Source organism: Monodon monoceros, unplaced genomic scaffold (genome assembly GCF_005190385.1).
Source record: "Monodon monoceros isolate NGI ecotype Baffin Bay Population unplaced genomic scaffold, NGI_Narwhal_1 Super_Scaffold_9, whole genome shotgun sequence".
NCBI lineage: Eukaryota > Metazoa > Chordata > Mammalia > Artiodactyla > Monodontidae > Monodon > Monodon monoceros.
The window spans coordinates 35,840,098-35,861,654 of NW_021703786.1; positions in this window are offsets into that span (position 1 = coordinate 35,840,098).

Genomic DNA, 21,557 nt, shown 5'->3' on the forward strand with positions numbered 1-21,557 from the left:
ACTGGTTTTCAAAGAACTGAGGCCTGCGGAGGAGGCCAAGTCTAGACAGGGGGCTGTATTAGTCAGCATTGTAAGTGACAGAAGCTAACTCGAACCAGCTTAAGGGAAAGTGGGTCTTGATTCGAAGGATACCGAGCGGGTAACAGGGCAGCTCTGAGGACCTCAGAGTCACAGACTCTTACTGCTTCTTCCGGGGGGGGGGGGCATCTCCTTCCTCTCAAGCAGAGAGCATGGCTGCTGGTAGCTCTGGGGTCCCGTTTATCACCATGGTGTGGGGTGTATGATTAGACCATCCTAGCAAACGTGTCCATCCCAGCAACCAGGGAACTGGCATTTTTCGTGAGAAGTTGCTGGTAGGGAACAATGCTGAGAAGACAAAAGCTAGTTCCCCAGGTGCCTCGGAGGGGCCCCCCTGAGTAGCCAGGAGTAATAAGAAGATGGGATTCACAAGGGATTTGACTCCAAGATGAACTTGGTCTATATTCAGGCAATATTCATTGAGTTCCTTAAAATATCAGGCCCTGGGTGTGCTGCTCCCAACAAAGGGGTAAATCAGATATCGTTCTTATCCTTGACAAACTCAGTCCGGCCCGGAAGATAATGATATTTGTCTCACATAAGTGATAACAGACAAAAAAACTCTGTTGTGACCACAGGGTCAGGACAGATGGGCCCCTCTCAGACCCAAGGGAGAAAGCATGGTTGGACGAAGCCAAGTGCAATCCCCAGTTCTACGGATTGGCTTAGGGGGTGATCATGTGACCAGATTTGGCCAATGAGATGCTAGGAGAATTTCGTGTGGAGCGCTCGCGCATCTTTGTGACTTGAGAATGGTTGTGTGTAGAGACGGCATTTGGAGAGGTAGCAGCTAGATTGGGATCAAACCAAGGATGGAAAGTCAAATGCTGGGTTTCACAACATGGAAAGAGAGAACCTGATTCCTAGAGGGCCTCGTAGAAATGCTGTGCCAATCCCAGAAGCACCTCGCCCTGGATTTTTTCTTGGGCACGGTGATCAGGTCCCTTTGGCCACGGTCAGGCACTGTACACTTGGGAGCAGGACAGATCATGGACAGCTTCTTGGGGAGGAAATTTTTGAGGTGAACCCCGCAGTATAAACAGATGTGTTAGAGAAGTGTGGGCTGGGGGAGGGGAAAGAAGGAGCACCCCAGAAGAGCAAAAGGCAGACTGCACGGCATTTCTATGACTTAGCCTTTGATATCACATGGTGTCACTCCTACATCCTCTACTGGTCAGGCAGCCCTCAGGCCCACCCTGGTTCAAGGGCAGGGGGATGCCAAGGTTCTAGAAGAGCATGCGGGGAAAGAAGACATTATTGGCTTGAAGGCTTCAAGATTTGGCTAGTCACCCCCTTGGTCCATGGTTATCCAGCGTGAACGCACCACGCTTGTCAGTTTGGAAAGGGGACGATGTGTCTGGCTGAAACTCACATAACATTGTAAATCAACTGTACTCCAATATAAAATAAAAATTAAATTAAAATAATAAAATTTAAAAATAAATAGCTGGCAGAAGGTGTTGCGAGGGAGAGGCTCGAAGCACTAAGTCCCAGTCAAATAAGCCTTCCGTGCCTGGAGGCTGGGACTCAGTCAGATGCATGCTTTTTCATTAGAAAAATGAGAAAATCTAACTAGATACCTGCTCACGTCCCTTTGAGGCTATTCCACGACGATTCAAATGTTTTCAAAATGGATGATAATTTAGAGTGTTATCTGGCCCGATTTTCTCACGTCTGGGGCGAGAACAGCCAAACTTTTGGAACCCAAAGACCTGACACCCACTCCGCTCCCTCAAGACTCCGTCACTTGCTAATGGCTGGTGGGCGGGGAGAGAAGAAAGACTGTGACAGAGCCGCTGCTGGTTACAGGCAGCAGGGCTGGTTAAAGACCAGTGGCAGCTCCTGTTGTGATGGTGCGGTGAGGGGCAGGGGGGGAACCCGCCCAGGCAGCAAAAGTGGAAGAAAAGAGCTGGGAGCCACAGAAAAGCTGCTTTGGGGTTGTTTCCCCCAGCAGTTGAAACACAGAGCATCTCTGCCCAGACTGGGAAAGGAAACAGGCCCAGCTGCCTTGCGGGACATGATTTCTGAGCGGTGGCCCCGGGAGCATGTGAAATGCCACTCCGGGCAGGCTCGCAGGGATGCCAGGCTGCTCTACCCAATAGCTGTTGCCCTGACTCCCCTCCTTCAGAAAGGAAACGGCAGGCTTGTTACTGCTTTGCTCAGGACCGGGGATTATGGAGCTTAAACTCTCTCCTTCAAGCCACGTTCAAGTTTTTGACTTAAAAGGGAAATGTTTCATTTTAGGCCAAATGCATCCCCCTCTTTCCCCCTTCCTGGACCAAGAACAAAGCAATTCAAATCAGAAAACAGAGGGAACTCCGTGTGCACTGTCCACAGGGACCCGGCTCCCAACTGGATCTGACGGAATTTGATTGAAGTACAACTGAACCCCTCCGCGTTTGTTCAAATGTCATTTCAATAGAAACGTTTCAAATCTCTGCCAAGGAACTGCCCAGGGGGTGGCGGGCAGCTTGGGCCGGAGACCGCAGGGGCGGGACACAGGCGAGGCTGACTCAACCCAGCTCAAAAGGGTGGGGGGGGAGTAGTGGGAAACGGGGAGGAGGGGAAGGAAGGAAGGGGGTAGAGGTGGGCTTTCTGGGCAGGTCTTACACTGCAGAGGCAAGATATAAATGAGACACAAGATGCCTGGATTTTGGCAATGTATTTTCCTCTTTTTTTTGATACAGACAGATTCAAAGCCTGGAAGGATTCATGATCAGAAGAGGGATGAGGCTTCAAGATTTGGCTGGTCACCCCCTTGGTCCATGGTGATCCAGCGTGAACGCACCATGCTTGTCAGTTTGGAAAGGGGACGATGTATCTGGCTGGCCTGGGCTTGTCAAGGCAACTGAATAGGATTTGGTTTGAGGTTGGGGCGAGGAGGTGGCTCTTGGTTTCTTACCCGCGTTTTTGGTAAAGGCGGCCGAGGTCAGGGGCTTGATGGACAAAACAATCTTTAAAAAGTAGACCTAGGGGCTTCCCTGATGGCGCACTGGTTAAGGATCCACCTGCAAATGCAGGGGACACGGGTTCCAGCCCTCGTCCGGGAAGATCCCACATGCCACGGAGCAACTAAGCCCGTGCGCCACAACTACTGAGCCCACATGCCACAACTATTGAGCCCGTGCGCCACAACTACTGAGCCCACATGCCACAACTACTGAAGCCCGCACGCCTAGAGCCTGTGCTCCGCAACAAGGGAAGCCACCGCAATGAGAAGCCCGCGCACAGCAACCAAGACCCAGTGCAGCCAAAAATAAATAAATAAAATAAAATAAAAAACAGACCTAAGTTGGAAGACTCATGCTTTCTCGATTTCAAAACATAGAGTAAGCTACAGTAATCAAAAATGTATACAAAGCTATAGGAATCAGGACTGCTTGGTCCTGGCATGAGGATAGACCTGTGGATCAATGGAATAGAATTGAGAGTCTAGAAATAAATCCATATACTTATGATCAGTTGATTTTAGACAAATGTGTCAAGACAGTTTGGTGGGGAATGAATAGTCTTTTCAACCAATGGTGCTGGGACAATGGGACATCCACAAGCAAAACAATGAAGTTGTACCCCTCCCTCATACCATATACGCATATTACCTCAGCATATGGGCAAAGACCTAAATGTAAGAGCTAAAACTCTTAGAAGAAAACATAGGTGTAAGTCTTCATGACCTTGGATCGGGCAACAGCTTCTTAGATATAACACCAAAGGCAAAGGAATCCCCCCAAAACTGATCAATTGAACTTCATCAAAATTAATTGCTTCAAAGGACACAATCAAGAAAGTGAAAAGACAACCCACCGAATGGGAGAAAATATTTGCAAATCATACATCTAATAAGGGCTTCATATCCAGAGCTCTTGTAACTCAAAAACAAAAAGACCACTAACCAATTTTAAAAATGGACAAAGGATTTGGACATTTCTCCAGAGAAGATGTGCAAGCCAATATGATTGACGCTCAACAACAGTAGCCTTTAGAGAAATGCAAGTGAAAGCCACAATGAGGTAGCCCTTCACACTCACTAGGACGGCTGCAATAAAAAAGACAGAGAGTAACAGATGTTGGCAAAGATGTGGACAAATTGATGAATAGATACAAATTATTCCTACGAGGGAATGTTTTTCAGCCATAAAAAGGAATGAAGTACGGATACATGCTACAACTAGGATGAACTTTGAAAGCATTATGCTATCTGAAAGAAGCCAGACACAGCAGGCCACATAGTACGCGAGTCCATCTATGAAATGCCCAGAATAGGCAAATCCATAGAGACAGAAAGTAGACTAGCGATTGGCAAGGCCTGAGGCTTGGAGATGGGGTAGGAAGGACCGTGGGTACGAGGTTTATTTTACAGGTGATGAAATTCCTAATTTTAGAGGAATTATACAGTGGTGATGGTTGCACAACTTTGTTAACATACTAAAACCACTGAATTGTCTACTTTGAAAGAGTGAATTTTGTGGTATATGAATTATACCTCAATTTTTTTAAAAGGCCATGGGGATGAATTTGGGGGGTGGCTTAGGAAAGCTAAGAGAGCACGTGAGAGCTTAGGAGGTAACAAGACTCCCTTCTCTTGGCCACACTAGGGTTTTTCCTTAACTATCAGATATCAGTGAGGCATGCAGGAGGTCACTCATGCGTAGGGACAGCGACCCAAACTAAGTGACCGAGACATGCGTGTTTTGGTCTCATTTCTTCCACTGTTAAGGGACTTTAATCCGGTCATTGGACATCTGATTTTCTCTTATACATGTAGGTGGCTCCGTACAGAAGAAGGAACTAGAGCTTCAAAGCCAGGCAAGGTTGTGTTGCATCTTGGTCCTGCCCTTTGCTCGCTGGGGGACCTTCGGCAGGTTACGTGGCTGCCCTCACCTGCATTTTCTCATCTCCAACGTGGGTTGCTGGGAAGATGCAATGGCAGCTCCGGGCACCTGCTGCATATACCCAACATGCCTTGCTTGTCCCTCCTCCTTAACTTCCCAGAGTCTTGTTTACACGTGACAGAGCGTGAGTACAGGAAGGCTGGGCGAAGGGACAAATTATACTCCCCCTGACCTCACGCACCCTCTCCAATAGGAGGGGAAGGTGATTACAGCCAAATCCCCCAGGTCTACATTTTGTCTGAGGGCAATGTCAGAATTCAGCTGACTGTGCTCTCTCTCTAGGGCTGCCCCCAAAGGATGGTGGACAATCCCATTCCAAATCCCTCAGGTGTAGACTTTGAGGGCAACTTCCCATGAGCCCTACAAGAATTCAGCTGGACCACAAGGCTCAGGGCTGGATGCAAACCACTATAAACTAGATAACACCCATGAGTTTTCAGGAACCCAAGCTTCTGTTGCCCCCTCTCCCCACGCCCCTGGAGAAATTCAGATTCCTTATCAGGTCCCCAGGTGCCTGCACCACCTCAATGGCTGCCATGCTGTCATTGGACTTGCCCTCGTGGCCTCCCTGCCACCCCCTCCTTAACACCAGAGAGAGCCTTCGGTGGACGTGGAAACTGAGTCAGACGGTTCCTTCCAGAAGCCACTTCTGTCTCTCCCCACCCTCCCTCCCCACTCTCTGACACGCAAGCTGGTTTTCCATCTCCATCTCTCTCAAGCTGCGAAGGGTATGTCTTCCTAACACTTGTCAAAAATTAAAGTGAGACCTGCTTTCAAACGTTCTGTCTGTGCTTGCCGCCAGGAAAGCACGTCTGTCTCCAAAGAATTTGCATCTAAGGTTCCAAATATGCACTGGTGCGTAGACGAAAGAATGTCCTCCCGCTTTCAAGCTGGGTTTGGCGTGACCTCTACGTTTTAATATTTTCAACAAAGTGTCATTTGACAATGCCACCACGCTCAGCAACAGGAGAAAAGTGAATGTCCTTTCGTACTCGTGTAGCCTGGCTTGAGAGTCAGACGAGAAGAATTAGCCCAGAGCCACCTACTTGAGTTTATCGTTTGCTTTCACCCTTTATTTAATTTGAAAAAACCTGCACAGAAGCATTATTGTTTTCATTTCTGGGTTTTAACTGCTGTTTTGGTGAAGGGGGTCAACGCGAGTTTTTTTAAGAAGCCCGAGGTGTCTGCAATTCCTAACACAACAGCGGCAAGTCAAGCCCTTTCTCCTGTGTCTCCATCACCACCCTCACACCCAGCCCCCTGCCACGCACCCTCTCCCCAGCTCCAGCAGGAGGGGAAGCCGATCACAGCCAACCCCCCCCAGGTCTAGACTGTGTCCAAGGGCAACGTTGCACGACTCCTGCAAGAATCCGGCTGCCTGAGCTCTCTCTAGCCCTGCCTCTAAAGGATGGTGACCGGGGGAGGGGGGTTCCCACTCAGAGTGGTCGGCTCTGGCCACCCCCAGACAGGGAGCCCCACAGGGGCTGTGACAGGCGCAGTCCCCCGGGTGGCCAGGAGGAGGCCGTCTTGTGCTTCGGAAGGTCCTCCTTCAGGGCCATGGTCCCCGGCTCTCTAACTCTTACTCCCTCTGCCCTTCATGCACAGAAGGCTCCACCTTGACAGAAGTGGCGGCCACCGCACGGCTCTGCCCGTCCATCAGCTTGTCAATGGGGCTGCCCCAGGCCACGCCTCCCAGTTGGACTTAGAAGTCGGCCCAGCGGTGGGTTTCTCAGCTTCATTCAACACCCCGACAGGCCTGGGGGCCCAGGATGGGCAGGTTGACACAGACGTGAGCCTCTCCAGCGCCTGAGCAGGTGTCCGATAACCTCATTCACCACCCTCCCAGTGGAAAGCCCCCTCGTGCTGGACGGAGGAGAGGCCAGTCTTTGGAGAAGACTTGGGGGGACCCATCCGCTGCCTTGCGCTACGGACTGGCTGTGGGGAGTGGGAACTTGAGCTGAGGCTGGGGGCCACGGCGTCCAGTCCAGTTTTGGGAGAGCGCGTGCGTGCTTTCCATAAACCCTCCATCGATTCATCGTGGCCGCCCTCGAGATGTTAGTTTTCCCATCTACACCCCCCGAAGACAGGCTCAGATTCACGAAGTTCTTCGCCAGAGGTCACAAAACCCGGGGGTCTGGGAGCTGGGCCCGACTGGAGGCCTTCTGAGCTCTCGGCCCAGGCCTGTCCTCCTGCCCCACCTGTACAAACAGACGTGACCCTTCGGAGGTGGAGGAGGCAGCCAACCATCATCACGCACTTTCAACCCGTAAGAGCCTCTCCGCGTCTCCTTCCGTGAGCTTGCGCGCTTCTCCCGGGAGATCTCTGATGCAGTGGTCGGGGGAGACGCCAGTCCTGGCTCTGCCTCTCCTCCCTGCTGACCTGTCCCCCAAGGGACCCCACCCATCGGGTCGGGCAGCCTGTTCCCCGGCGCCCTCTCCTGAGAAGCCCACTTGGGCGCAGTGGCCTTCGTGGGCCCCATGAACTGAGGGGACCCGCCTCAACCAAAGAGGAAGGAGAGGACATGACTCCCTCAGAGCACCTGGGACGGCTACCACGTGACCCTGGATGTGCAGTGCTTGGGGACAGCTTCCACCCACCTGTGCGTCCTGAGCAGCAGAGGAGAGGGAAGGTGTCTGAAAGCTCACTGAAGTGTTCTATTTTCTCTAAAGAAGAAATTTCCCGGAAAATTACATTCAACTTCATCACCTATCTGCTTCTCTTTTTTCTTTCTTTTTTTAAAAGATTGTAATAGAAGGCATATAACGTAAAATTGACCATCTTAGCCGTTTTTAGCTTCAGCGGCATTAAGTACGTTCACACTGTTGGGAAACCATCACCATCACTCACCTCCAGAACTTTCTTGTCTTCCCAAATTGCAACTCTGTCCCCATTAAACACTAACTCTGCACCTCCCCCCTCCCCCCCAGGTCCTGACAACCACCTGCTACTTTCTGTCCCCATGAATTTGACCCCTCTAAGTACCTCACATGAGTGGAATCATACGGTATGTGTCCTTCTGTGACTGGATTTTTCACGTAATGTCCTGAAGTTTCATCAATGTTGTAGCATGTGTCAGAATTTCCTTCTTTTTTAAAGCTGAAGAACATTCCAGTGTGTGTGTGTGTGTGTGTGTGTGTGTGTGTGTACACACTACGTGTTATCCATTCATCTATATCTGTTTGTTTCAAATAAAATGTCTTAAAATTACTTACTGGTTAAACAGATTATTCGCACCGTAATAAAGCCTGGCAAGCAGGGCCAGGGCTGAGCAGACATTTCCTTAGCAGCCAGATAGTAAATGTTTTAGGCTTTATAGACCATTATGTTCTCTACCACAATCACGCTACTATATAACTGCCGTGGTGGTATGACCACCATGGACCAAGCAGAAATGAATGGGGTGGTTTGTGTTCCAATAAAACTTTATTTACAAAGGCAGGCAATAGGGCGGATTTGGCCTGTGGTTTATAGACACCTGTTCTGGGGGTCAATACGGTATCTCATTGAGATCACAGGTGAGTGGGATGATTGAGTTCACACAAAAAGCTTCCCTCCCAGGCTCACATGGTCAAGGCCCGGCCAGCACGCTCCGTCCCAAGCCACGCTCAGCCCTGATCTCCAGGTTCTGTGGCCACGTCTGCCACCCTCTGGCCAAAGTCCTTTTCCCAACGCGACTGATTCTCAGATGACCCAGTCCTTCCCAGCACCACTGCCCCATGTTTGCCAAATACATCTGCCAATGACTGAATGACAGTTGTGTACAAGAAGATTTTCCCCAAGAGGCCCTCAGTCCCTCAGGTCCCAGATGGAAATAGACACCTGTGGAGTTGGGTGTTGTAGCTCCAGATGCCAGGAGAACCTGATGCCCAGCACTGGCCCAAACAAGAGCCTTAAGTCACTCTGTCCCAGTGAAATCTTTGTCGTTTCTTGCCAAGTATCCCTGTCTGTTTTCCCTTCCTGGGAGGGGTTTCACCTGGGATACTCGGCCCCCGGACTGGGCCTCTTAGAGATGCTCTCTCTAAACCAGGAAATGTCTCAGGAGCAGAACACAGCAGCTAGCACCAGGTAGAGCGTGCAGCTGGGAAACAAGATTCCAAGGGGAGACTTTCTCCTCTGCCTTCTGGAAAGCCTTAAGATATATATGTATATATATATATATTTGCGGTACGCAGGCCTCTCACTGCTGTGGCCTCTCCCGTTGCGGAGCACAGGCTCCGGACGCGCAGGCTCAGTGGCTATGGCTTACGGGCCCAGCCGCTCCGCGGCATGTGGGATCCTCCCAGACCGGGGCACGAACCTGCGTCCCCTGCATCGGCAGGCGGACTCTCAACCACTGCGCCACCAGGGACATTTTAAACAACAGCTTTCTTAAGGTGTAATGGACATATAATAGGCTGCACATAAAATGTACAGCTGGACAAATTTCGACGTACATCTATATCCATGAACCATCATCACAACCAAGAGAGTGAGAAGCTCTCTGTCCCCCTAAAGTTTCTTCATGCCCCTTGTTAATATTCCCTCTCTCTCCTCCCCACACCTTTCTCCCCAAGTAACCATGATCTACCTTCTGTCTTTATAGATTAATTTGCATTTTCTGGAGCTTTATATAAATGGATTCATGGACTTCTGTGGCGCTCCAGTGATTAAGACTCTGCACTTCCACTGCAAGGGGCGCGGGTTCGATCCCTGGTCAGGGACCTAAGATCCCACATGCCATGCGGCGTGGCCAAAAGATTTAAAAAGAAAAAGGATTCATAAAGTATGTACTCCTTTTTGATTCACTTCTTTTGCTAAGCATAATAATTCTGAGGTTCATTCATTTCATTGAATGATTCATAGTTTATTCTTTTTTGTTGCTGATAGCATTTCACTCTAGGCGTATAGCACAATTTGTTTTTTCATTCCCTGTGGATGAGCATTTGGGTTACTTCCAGTCAATTAGGTCAAGTTGGTTGATAATGTTGTCCAAACCTACTACATCTTTGCTGATTTTCTGTCTACATGATGTATCAATGATATAGAGAGGAGTGCTGGGATCTCCAACTATAATGGGAATGTGTCTACTTCTGCTCTCAGGTCTAGCAGGTTTTGCTTCATGGATTTTGAAGCACTGTTATTAGAAACATAAATGTTCAGGACCGTTATGTCCTCTTGATTCACTGATCCGTTTATCATTATGAAACGATTTTGTTTATCTCTGGTGCATGGTCCACAAGGCAACATTTTTGTTGCATAAACTTGGTTTCACCAATCAAGGCTGCAGTGACTGAGTCAGCCCCTGATGGGAGGCTGATTCAGCCTTATACTTGGCCCGCCTGCATGCGCTGTGCGAGGTACCGTTTCCAGTTTCCTTCCCGTGTTTCTCCACTGGGAGGGGCTTCGTGAAAGCCAGACCCAGGGTGGGGTTGGGTTAGGACTGGGGGCCCAGGACTTGGAATTTCTTGGTTTATCACTGGGCACGATCCCCAACCTGATGACGTATGAAGACCCGGGGGTGGCAAAGAGGTTCTGATGACCCTGTCTAGACTCTGAATTTATTTTTAAGAGACAGTTTTGTTGGAACCAGGTCCCAGACTGTTCCATGTGTTCTGAGACGGTGCTCAAAGGACCTTCTGTACGGGGGCCATATCCTAGGTTTACAGTTTCCTGACTAAGTCCGCCATAAACGTAACTGTCTTTTCTTGGGCTTTGAAGCCCTAAGACTCCCCTTGTGGCATGGGGCTCCCACCCCCTGCACACACCCAGATTCCTGGCAGGAAGCACCGGCTGAGGATCAAGTGCCAGGGCGTTGGCACCCTTCCTCTTCAGGAGGTGACGTCAGGGAGAAGCCACGTTGCCAACAACATGCTAGAGCGTTTGGAAGCAAGTACCCGGGCGTTGCTGCTTCTAGGCCCTGTCCCGAGTGCTGTCTTGGGCAGCAGGGATTCCAGCTTATCATCTCGTCTGCCCAAGCCCACCCTTCTATGGCGTAGGAGCTCTGCCGAGTCTGCCAGGTCTTACCCGTGTTGTCTTAGATCTCGTGTTATTCTCACTACAGCTCTGGAAGCCAGGTATTAGTGTACCCATTCTACAGAGGAGGACACTGAGGCCTGGGTGAAAGGAAAGGAGTTGAGCGAAGATACACAGCTAGGAGGTGTAGAGCCAGGGCTCAAACCCAGGTCATCTTGTTCTAAATTCAGGGTTCGTTCCATTATGCTGCACACCTGTATCCGTTTCCTACGGCCGCCATGAAAATTATCTTGAAACTGGTGGCCGAAAGCAACAGGAATTTATTCTTTCTATGGTCCTGGAAGTCAGAAGTCCAAAATCAAGGTGCTGGCAAGGTAGGTTCCTTCCAGAAGGAGATTCCACGTCTCTCTCCAAGGTTCTGGCGTTCGATGGCTTGTGGGTGCCTCTCTTCAGTCTGTGTTTGTCTTCACACGGGTCTTGACATGACCTTCTTCTTTGGATAACAAGGAAATAAGTTGGAGAGTTGGAGGCCCGGTGGCAAAGGTAGTCCAAGACGGAAGGAGGGTATGGAGTCAGGGACTTCTAGGCCTGGGCAATCAACTCATGCTTTCCACGCCTGAGCCTCCTTCCTCATCTGTAACGTGAGGCTAGTGGTCTCACACCTCAGGGGCTCTTGTAAGAGTTAATTGTATGCCAAGTGCTTCGCCCCAGGCCTGGCACCAATGAATATGAGTTGTGGGAAAAATAGGATTGATAAGATGGCTCCTATTTCACTGCAGATAAAGCCTGCAGTCTTTGCCGTGGTCAACAAGACCTTCCATGATACGAACCCAGTTCTTTCCGACCTCACTTCTGACCCCTCACCCCTCTGTTCTTGGCATTTCAGCTGCTCTGACCTCACAGCTGTCCCCTGCATCTGCCCAGGGGCTTTGCATCTGTAGCTGCTTCTGCCTGGCTTGAGTCTGGTCTCTCTTTAAAGGTCATCTGATCTGAGACCTGCGCTGGTGTCCCTATTTAAAATGCTACCCAATCAATCAAATTCCACCCTGGTCCTCCTATGTGTCCCCGTTGCCAGCTCTCTGGCCCCCGTGGGCTGCTTTCTTTCTTCTTAGCACTTAGCATTAATTGATGTATTAAATACTGTTGACCCTTGAACAACACGGGGTTTAGGGGGTGCCACCGTGTATTAACTTTGCAGTCGACTCTCCATATAATAGGTTCCTTATTTGCTGACTCAGCCAACTGCGGACTGTGTTGTACCGTAGTATTGACGGAAAAAAAAACCCTGCATACAAGTGGACCCACGCAGCTCAAACCTGTGTTGTTCAAGGGTCTATCTGATTATTTATTTCTGTCTTCCTCCAACAGAGTGCAAGCTTTTAGGGATCCTGTTTTGTTCACTACAAAATCCCTAGTGCCCGTGACAGTGATAGGCAGGTAGTAGCTCTCAATCTATCTGTGACATGCATGCATGAAATCCGATTGGGCAGCCCAGTCGGTAGTGTAATTCACGTATACAATCTTGCCCCACTAGCCATCTTTTGAAGAGGAAAATGACATTGAGCATCTACCACCTACTCCAGGCACTATACTCAGTGTCTCAATCTACTTTTATAGGTGAAGAAACAGGATCAGAGAGGTTAAGTCAGTTGCCTAAGATCACACAGTTAATCAGTGGAGAGATGGAATTCATGCTCATGTCTGCCTCTTTCCTGCCCCCGGCCCCTCAAGCTGAGGTGTCCCTCAGCTTTTGATTCTAGAGGAAGAAAATGGGGAGAGATGGAATCTGCCCCTGAGAGGGGGCTTCCTGGGAAACTCTCCAACCTCGGCTCCCAGAAGAGGGTCCTGGCCTCTGGAATTCTTGGCAGGAGGCAGGAGATGTGCCTGGACCCTCCTGTCACTGACCTTGAAGAAGTGTCTTCAGAAACTCTTTTAATCTAAAATCCCCTGCAGCTTCCAGCCACCCACATCTTAAGTCATGTCAGCAGAGCCTCTCATATTTGAGATTCTTCCCCGAGTTCCTGACCCCAGCATTCTCCAGCGCTGCTCTCCGCTACTTTCTCCCCTCCGTGGTTACTGGTGCGTCGGGGAAGGAGGGGGGAAGCCCGGGAGGGGCCAGACGTTAGCGCCCCGCCCCCATGGGGGACGGGCGGGGGAGCAGCAGGTCGTCTGGGGCTGTGCCTCAGAAAGCCCATCTCTAGGAAAGTCTCCAGAAGCTGCCGTGAGAGGCTGGGGTCCTCCAGGGGATGTCTGGGGTCAGGGGCCATGGGACTGTGGCTCAGCACGTCCTAGTCCAACGTCAGAGGCACGGTCCCACCGCACACGGGCCGGCAGAGTCGTCCTCAGACAGCAGGACCCCGCACCCTTGGCCTCCAAGGCCACCCCGCACGGCTCCCTTCCCGCCACGGTGTCTCCATCCGGACTGAACCGAAAACGCGCACGCAGCCGACGTACAACGTGTTTGGGGCTCTGGGCCTTCCGTGCCCACCTCTCTCCCCATCCACTGCCTGCTCAAGACCTAGCCCAGATCTCAAAACCATCCCGAAGGCTCCCCAGCTTAACCTGCTCCAGATTTTGACACCGATGCCAGGATGTGGGGTTTTCCCCCAGCCACAACCAAGCAATTCTCTGCGACACCAGCAGGGTGTCCTACAGTTCAACTCAGCTCTGACACGGTCTGCCCGGAAACAGCATCAGATCCCACAGGCGAAGGGCTCGGTCCTACAAGACTGCCCCTTGCCCTTCAGACGCCAGCTGAAAGTCCAAATTGTCGCCCACGTGTCTGACCGAATTGCTACAGATCCGAGGGTCCGACGACCCCCTCCTTGGGTTCGACTAATTTGCTAGGGTGGCTCACAGAACTCAGAGAGACATTTTACTCACTAGATTACCCGTTTATTGTAAAAGGATGTGAGTTATGAGCAGACGGATGGAAGAGATGCATATGGTGCAAGGTATGGGGAAAGCTTGCGCGCCCTTTCCAGGCACGACGCTCTCCTCAGACCTCCACGTGCCCTCCGAACCCGTCCTTTTTGGGGTTTTTACAGAGGTTTCATTACCTAGGCAGGATTGATTAAATCATTGTCCACTGGCGACTGATTCAACCTCCAGCCCCTCTCCTCTTGGGGTAGGGGGTGGAGGGATGGGATTGAAACTTCCAACAGTCTAATAACTCGGTTGGGTCTCCTGGCAACCAGCCCCCATCCTTAGGTGCAGGTCCAAAAGTCATTTCATTAACATAACAAAAGACACCTTGATCGCTCTCATCACTTAGCAAATTCCAAGGGTTTTAGGAGCTCCGGGCCAGACGAGGGACAAACACCAAATATACATTTCTTATTATAAATCATCGCATCACGTTGCTCAACTCAGATCCCTTCAAACTGCAGGCCACATGGGGCCCAGGTTCTCTCTAGAGCAAAGTTCTGATGAGAAGGCTCACTCCTGGGTCAGGCTAAGCCCTGGAGGCACGCCGCCGCTCCAGCCGCTTTCTGTGGCCTGGCTTTCCCTTTCTTCTTCCTGCCCTTTGTGCGTGCTGTCCCTCCTGTGGGCAGTGTTCCCCCCAAACTTGTGTCCTTCCCAGAACCGCAGAATGTGAACTTCTTTGGAAGTAGGGTTGTTGCCGACGTAATTGGTTAAGCTGTAGGCCTACTGGAGTAGGGAGGGCCCCGAGGAGACTCAGAAACGTTTGCAGAGGAGAAGCCAGGTTAGACGCAGGCAGAGATTGGGGTGAGGTGGCCGCAAGCCCAGGACCTTCAAGGCTCGCCTGCCACCACGACAAGTGAGGATAAGGGCAAGGAAGTCTCCTCCCTTCGAGCCTGGCCCTGCCAGCACCTTGAGTTTGGACTTCAGGACTGTGAGAGAATAAATTTCTGTTGTTCCCAGCCATCCGTTTGTGGTGCTTTGTGACGGTGGCCCTAGGGAGCTAGTACTTGCTGCGTGGACACGGCTTCTCCCCTCCCGCATCACACCTCACTTTCTGACCTCACCAGGTGGGGTCCTCCCAAAACGAATCATGTATTCTTCCTATTGGAGCAATTTCCTTGTGGTCCCTGGAGGGTCAGATTCAGGACTGTGGCTCTCTGAGTCATTGCAGGCAGGTTGCAGCCTGTTTCCCGCAGCATCTACCAAGAGAAGACTCCCCCTGAATGAGCTCTGTGGTTGTCCTTGCCATGAAGCCGTGGGCGCCCTCAGATCCCCTTGCCTGTCTTCGTCCCCGCTCTGGGCTGGCGTCCTCGCTCTTCTTGAACACTGAGACGGAAACTCACACCTCCGGATATGGAATCTGGAATCACTGCTGAGGGGTCTGGAGAAATCCTGTGAGCCCAGCAAGCACGCCTGCTGGGCAGCCTCGTGGTCAGGTGGTAGCCAGGGAGATGACGTATCGTGTGATGACGCTTTGCACCTCTCCTTGCCCCCTTTCTCCTCCCGTCATCCCTACTGCCTTTACCCCCACAAGTAAAGCATCAGCACTTTCTTCTTTGTCTCCTAGAGGGCCCAGTCTAAAACAGTGGTCAAATAAGATTAGGAAATACTATCTATTTTACCCCACTCCTTGCCTCAGGAGTCACATAAGCACATAAGCATGTCAAAGACTGAGCAATTCTGCAGTAAAAAACAAAAACACCCCCCAAAAATCTGTTTATCTTCCAGGCTAACATTTATTGAACACTTATTCTGTGGTAAACATGATTCTAAGCATTTTACATATATTGACTTGTTAAAATTCCCATGGCCACCTTCTGAGGTAGGTATTATTATCTTTCCATTTTACAAACAGGGAAACTGAGGCACAGAGCATTTAAGTAATTGTCTAAGGTAGCACAGTAAGCCAGTAGAGAAACCTGGCCCGAGTGCCTATGCATAGTCATAATGCTGTATATACTCTTGCTTTCAGTCAGAATTGCCTTTGTTTTTGGATGATAGATTTAAAAAAAATCATATCACCTACGAACATCTACTGAGCCGGTTCTACCGAAAACAGTTTGCTCCAAGTTTATCTTAATTTCCTGCAGAAATGTCGTTGCAGCCAGCAGTGATCCTTCTGCCTTGATCTGCTCAGAGACCTAGCCCAACCCCCATGAGCTCACAACTTTGCCCTATAATAAATGTTTGTAGGTAGGGAAGGAAGGAAAAAAGGAGGGAAAGTTGTCCTTATAAAAAAAAAGCAGGATCCCTGTCTTAAGAGAAGGAATCCTGGACAGAAAGTCAGTGGTACTTTCGATTCTCAACTGTGGCTCCCACATGGAAAGAGAGAGTCTTCTTCTACTACATAGATCATCATCAGTTGCTCTGTTACTTTGTGGCTTCTAAACGTGGGGATGGCAGAGAAGAAAACCAGAAGAGGCTGCTGCAATAATGAGACACAGTTCCCTGGTTTCTGGAAGTGGAGCTGTCTCATACAGTCGTATAGGTTGCACACTGCACAACTGTAGGGGTGGCCATTCCCATGATTGTCCATTGCACGGTTGCCCTGAGCGGGAAGCACACAATCCAGTAACCACAATGCTGAGGTTTGGGCGGGGTGGGGTGAGGGTAATTGCAGGACTATAGTCATTCCAAACACAATCTGTCTTATCTGAGTGGCTCAGGGTGGAGTCCATGCCATATCACAAAGCACCAGGAAGGCCTGACACTGGCGCCTGGAAGCCTGCCCGGTCTGAGGCGAGGCCTGAGCTCTAGAGGGAGTGTCTGCAGTGGCATCGCCCTGACAACCTGGCCCTGAGTGCCCACTTCCGCCCAGTGTCCTGTGGCCCCTATCAACGGGTTGGGCCGGGTCATTCTTTGCTGTGGGCGTGCTGCCTGGTGCCTTGAAGGATGTTTAGCACATCTTTGGTCTCTACCCCCAGATACAACCAAAACTGTCCCTAGACATTAGCAATGTCCCCTGGGGAAGAAGGTCACCTGGGATTTGCAAAACAATGCTTTCCAGGTTAACTCAGTGCTGTCTAGAGGTAGCAGCCGTGGCTCTCAGAGAACTTGGAATGGGACTGGTCCACACTGAGATGTGCTCTGCAGGTAAGATACACACCAGATTTCAAAGAGTTGGTATTGGGTTGGCCAAAAAGTTAGTTTGGGTTTTTCTAACACAGCTACGGACCACCCCGATCGAACTTTTTGGTCAACTCGTTACAAAACAAAACAAACTGAAAAGAGTGTCAAAGATCTCCATAACAATTTTAAAGCCTCGATTACACATTAAAATGACAATATTCTGGATAGGTGGGGTTAAAATATAACACTCTTTTCATCTATTTCTTTTTACCTTTTTTTTTTTTAACGACTGTGTTTTCTGCAGGAGAGCGCGAGGCTAGCTGCGCCGCCCCCCCCCCCACCCCCGCCCCGTCATCCAGGACTCAAGGTAACATTATGGAATGAATGTCCTGGGCCTGCCTCTGTCTTACCCTGGGCCCCCTCCTGCCCTGTCCCAGGGAAACTCCTGCTGCATCTGAACACCCAAAGACCATGCTCAGGCCCAGCCCCTTTAAAAACACCCGATGGATGAAGTGAGAGAGTGGCATGGACACATATACACTACCAGACGTAAAACAGCTAGTGGGAAGCAGCCGCATAGCACGGGGAGATCAGCTCGGTGCTTTGTGACCACCTAGAGGGGTGGGATAGGGAGGGTGGGAGGGAGACACAAGAGGGAGGAGATATGGGGATATATGTATACACATAGCTGATTCACTTTGTTATAAAGCAGAAACTAACACACCATTGTAAAGCAATTATACTCCAATAAAGATGTTAAAACCAAACCAAACACCCGTGCTTGAAACTTCACCCTGTCAATAGCTCCAGGGAAGAAGGACCCAATAGGCCTGCTTCTCTATCCCAGCTGGGCATGCAGGGACCTCCCCCTACCCTGTGTCCCCCAGTCATGGGGTTCTACTGTTTTTCCCATTCTGGAACCATTCCATCAGTTTCTTAACGCTTTTCCTGCTGCAGTCGTCCAGATGCATTGCTCTGATCCTATTGATTCCCTCGTTTAAGAACCTTCAGTGGCTGCCTCAGGACACCGAGAGAGCCCAGACCCCTTAGCTGGGTGTTCAAAACCTGTTGCAAACTGGCCACAATCGACTTCAGGGGTTGGGACTTTCGGTCACAGGGTTTCCTTCCTGTTCCAGACAAATGGGTTTACTTCCTCGTATGTCCTCTGCCCTTGGCATTGTCTCCTCCTGCCAAAGCCTATTCATCCTTTAAGACCCTTTTCAATCTCTCCTCCTCTAAGAAGCCTTCCATGTTTACACCATCCATGGTCACCTTTCCAATTGTCAGACCACATCTGCGCCAAGTACTTGGGAACAGCCATCTGATTGTCTTGAGGAAACCCTGGTATCTATTCTTAAATGACTGTATCACTCTAGCTTTTCCTGGGTTTAGATCTTCTTTAAGCACAGAGTTTGTAAATTCCTCGGACTTGCCTTCTAGGAATATACTCATGAGAATAACTAGACCCGATATTTAAATATGAAGGCTCTCCCTCTTACATTGGAGAAGGATGGTGATCGCGTTTAAGCCTCTTGCCATTTCCTGAAACCCAATACTGTGCAAGGTGCATCTGAGTATTCACAAATGTTGGCTGGAGAATAAGGCCCCCATTCAGAAGGACAAATCAGCTGGGAGGGGTTCAGGCAGGAGAGAACCTTGGAGATGCTTTGGGTGCATGGGTCGCCACCTCTTTGCTGTGACTTAGATATGCGTGTGTATTCGCCCCACCTCTCATGTTCTTCTCTGAGCAGGGAGAGGGTCGGGGGGCATGGCTGGCAGCGGTGTCCCGCGTTCTTTGACACAACACCTGAGGTGCAATCTCCCTGGCTGTCTTCTCGGTCAGTGATTTCCTTGGAAGTGGCCATGCTCTGCTCCTTACAGCCACCTTACAGCTCAATATCTGAACAGGCAAATTATGGCAATTAACCAGAACGGTGGCCTCTTCTCTCTGCATCAAACAGTGCCGGGCCCTGGAGATGGGGTTGTAAACCCTGACTCAAAGGGAGACGTCCAGCCGAGGAGGACGGTCCTTCCCGAATAACACACTTCATGTACAATCGACCTGCAAGAGCTGTTACTGTCCCTCCATTTATATGACGGAAAAACCACCCTTTGTTTATCGGGCTCTGAATGGCTCTGTGCCGTCCTCTTTCTGACACCTAAGCTGTGAGCAGCCTCTCATCGTCAGGGGCTGATGCTTTGCCATAAAAGTGACCCCTTCCCTTTGGCTTTGTCCTCAGAGCAGGGCAAGAGGAAGAGAGCTGGGTCTTCCCGGGCCTTCTTGGGGAGTCTAGCCTGGCCCGGGAAGGGGCAGAACAGACAGAAAACCCTGCCAAGTAACTGTGTCCATCTGCCGTCTCAGGCCTGAGCCTGTTCCAGGGCCTGTTCTCAGAGCCGCCGGTAGGTGGCTCTGTGACACGCTGATCACGTCCCCTCGGGTCCTGCAGGAGGATGGGCACCAGAAAGCGGATGCTGAGAGGCCTTCCTCCCCCTTGGCCGAAACTGCATCACCCACCTTGCCCAGGGACGTTCTGGGGGCTCCTCAGGTCCTCTCTTCTTGGCAGGAAGCAGGAGAGGGCATTTTAGGGACTAAGAGAAGGCTGGGAGGACCAAAGCAAGTGTGACTCGATGGAGAGACCGGGGAGAGTGAGGTTTGTGCAGAGTGGAGGAGAAGCTGGGGGCGGTGGGCACACCCTCAGTACCAGGCGGGCAGGAAGTGGGGGAGGAGGGGAGGGGCCCGGTGGGAGCGGGGTGCTATTACAGAGGCGTTAATCGCACAGCCCCTGGAGGAAGGGCTGAGCCTGGGTTTGTCTCTGCTCGAACTCCTACATGCTGTGTGGCTTTAGGTAAATGACTCAACCTCTCTGTTTCCATGGATTCATCCGTAAATTTAAGAACGCTACCTCATAGTGTTCTTGAGATAAGAGCCCACATGAACAGTGCCTGCCACGTAGTAAACACTCAGTGAATCTTAGCTATTGCTTTTTTTTCTTATTTTTTTTCTTTTTGGCCACACCACGCAGCTTGTGTTCAATCCACAACCAGGGATTGAACCCACGGCCCCCTGCATTGGAAGCGCAGAGTCTTAACCACTGGACAGCCAGGGAAGTCCCTTAGCTATTTCTTATTAAATAGAATAGGCAGGCTGGAGAGGCTGGTGCAAACTTACCTTCCCCCCACCTCACACACACACACACACACACACACACACACACAGGCACACACACTCCCTTTAAAGACAGGAAGGGGAAGGCAAGAAAATAGGGCAGTGAACAGGAATGATCCTTTCCCTTTGGCGGTACAGAGAGCTGATACCACCAGGGGATTAGACGAAGTCTCTGTGATAAAGGAAGGCTCCCTTGGAGACGGGAGAAAACTGTGGAGAACTTGGAGGCCAGATTTATTCAAACCAGCAGGACCTGTGGAGGTGCACCTGAGGGATCCCCAAGGGACTGGTGCATGCCTGGGTGGGCCTGTTATCCTAGTGGCATCACAGAGGACGAGGGGGCCCCAAGAGTGGGACGTGGCAAATGACTACTCACCTCTGAAGAAGGAAAAGAGCAGAGAAGTCCTATTACCCAGTGAGCCGCAGGCTGAAGCTTTCCTGGGAAGATGCTAGAACTGATCAACAACCATCTGGGGGGGAGGAATGGGGTGGTACGGCTTAGTGACAAGAGCAGGGGCCCTAGGTTTCAAATCCTAATTCCCACACTGATTACGTGGCCACCGGGCAAGTGCATTAACCCCTCCAGTTCCTTCTACCTGCCCTAAGGACCCAGTGAGCTAACCTATGAAGTGCTAAATAAAGGATGCCCGTTACCGTGAGACGGAGGAAATAACCAGGTGACGCTGTGACACACTGATCGTGTGCTGTGAGGAGCACATGATCCCAGAGCGATTTAACTTAATTCATCTTCACTTTAAGGCAAAAACAGGGCACGTTGGGGTTAACAGGGAAATCCAAGCATTTTGCTAAACCAAGGCTCAGACAAAAGTAACTTATCCAATGTCATAAGCTCATTAAAGGCAAAGGTGGGATCTGGTCTCCTGACTTTAAGTCAAGTGCTTTTAAGAAGTATTATTGGGATTCCCTGGTGGCGCAGTGGTTGAGAGTCCGCCTGCCGATGCAGGGGACGCGGGTTCGTGCCCCGGTCCGGGAAGATCCCACATGCCGCGGAGCTGTTGGGCCCGTGAGCCATGGCCGCTGAGCCTGCGTGTCCGGAGCCTGTGCTCCGCAACGGGAGAGGCCGCAGCAGTGAGAGGCCCGCGTACCACAAAAAAAAAAAAAAAAAATTATTATTACTCTTCGTCCTGATGTCAAGACTTAATTGATAACACATTTCTACAAATGTTTCTTGAAGAAATAGTAATAGGTGTGTCTAGAAACAGGGTTTTATAGATAATTAAATTTGGGGAATGCTGAGTTTGAAAAAATTACATAGGATTTTTCTTTTTTTTTTTTTTCTTACTGCAGAACTTCTCAGAGCCTTTACTATGTGTACACACATTGGGAATCTCCTAGAGGCCAGTATAGTGAAAAGCCTTTCTCAAAGGAATTAACAGTGCTACTCTTGTTTTCTTGGACCATTTCATGGAGGTATTCATGGAGTATACAGTTAACTCTTGAACAAGGCAGGGGTT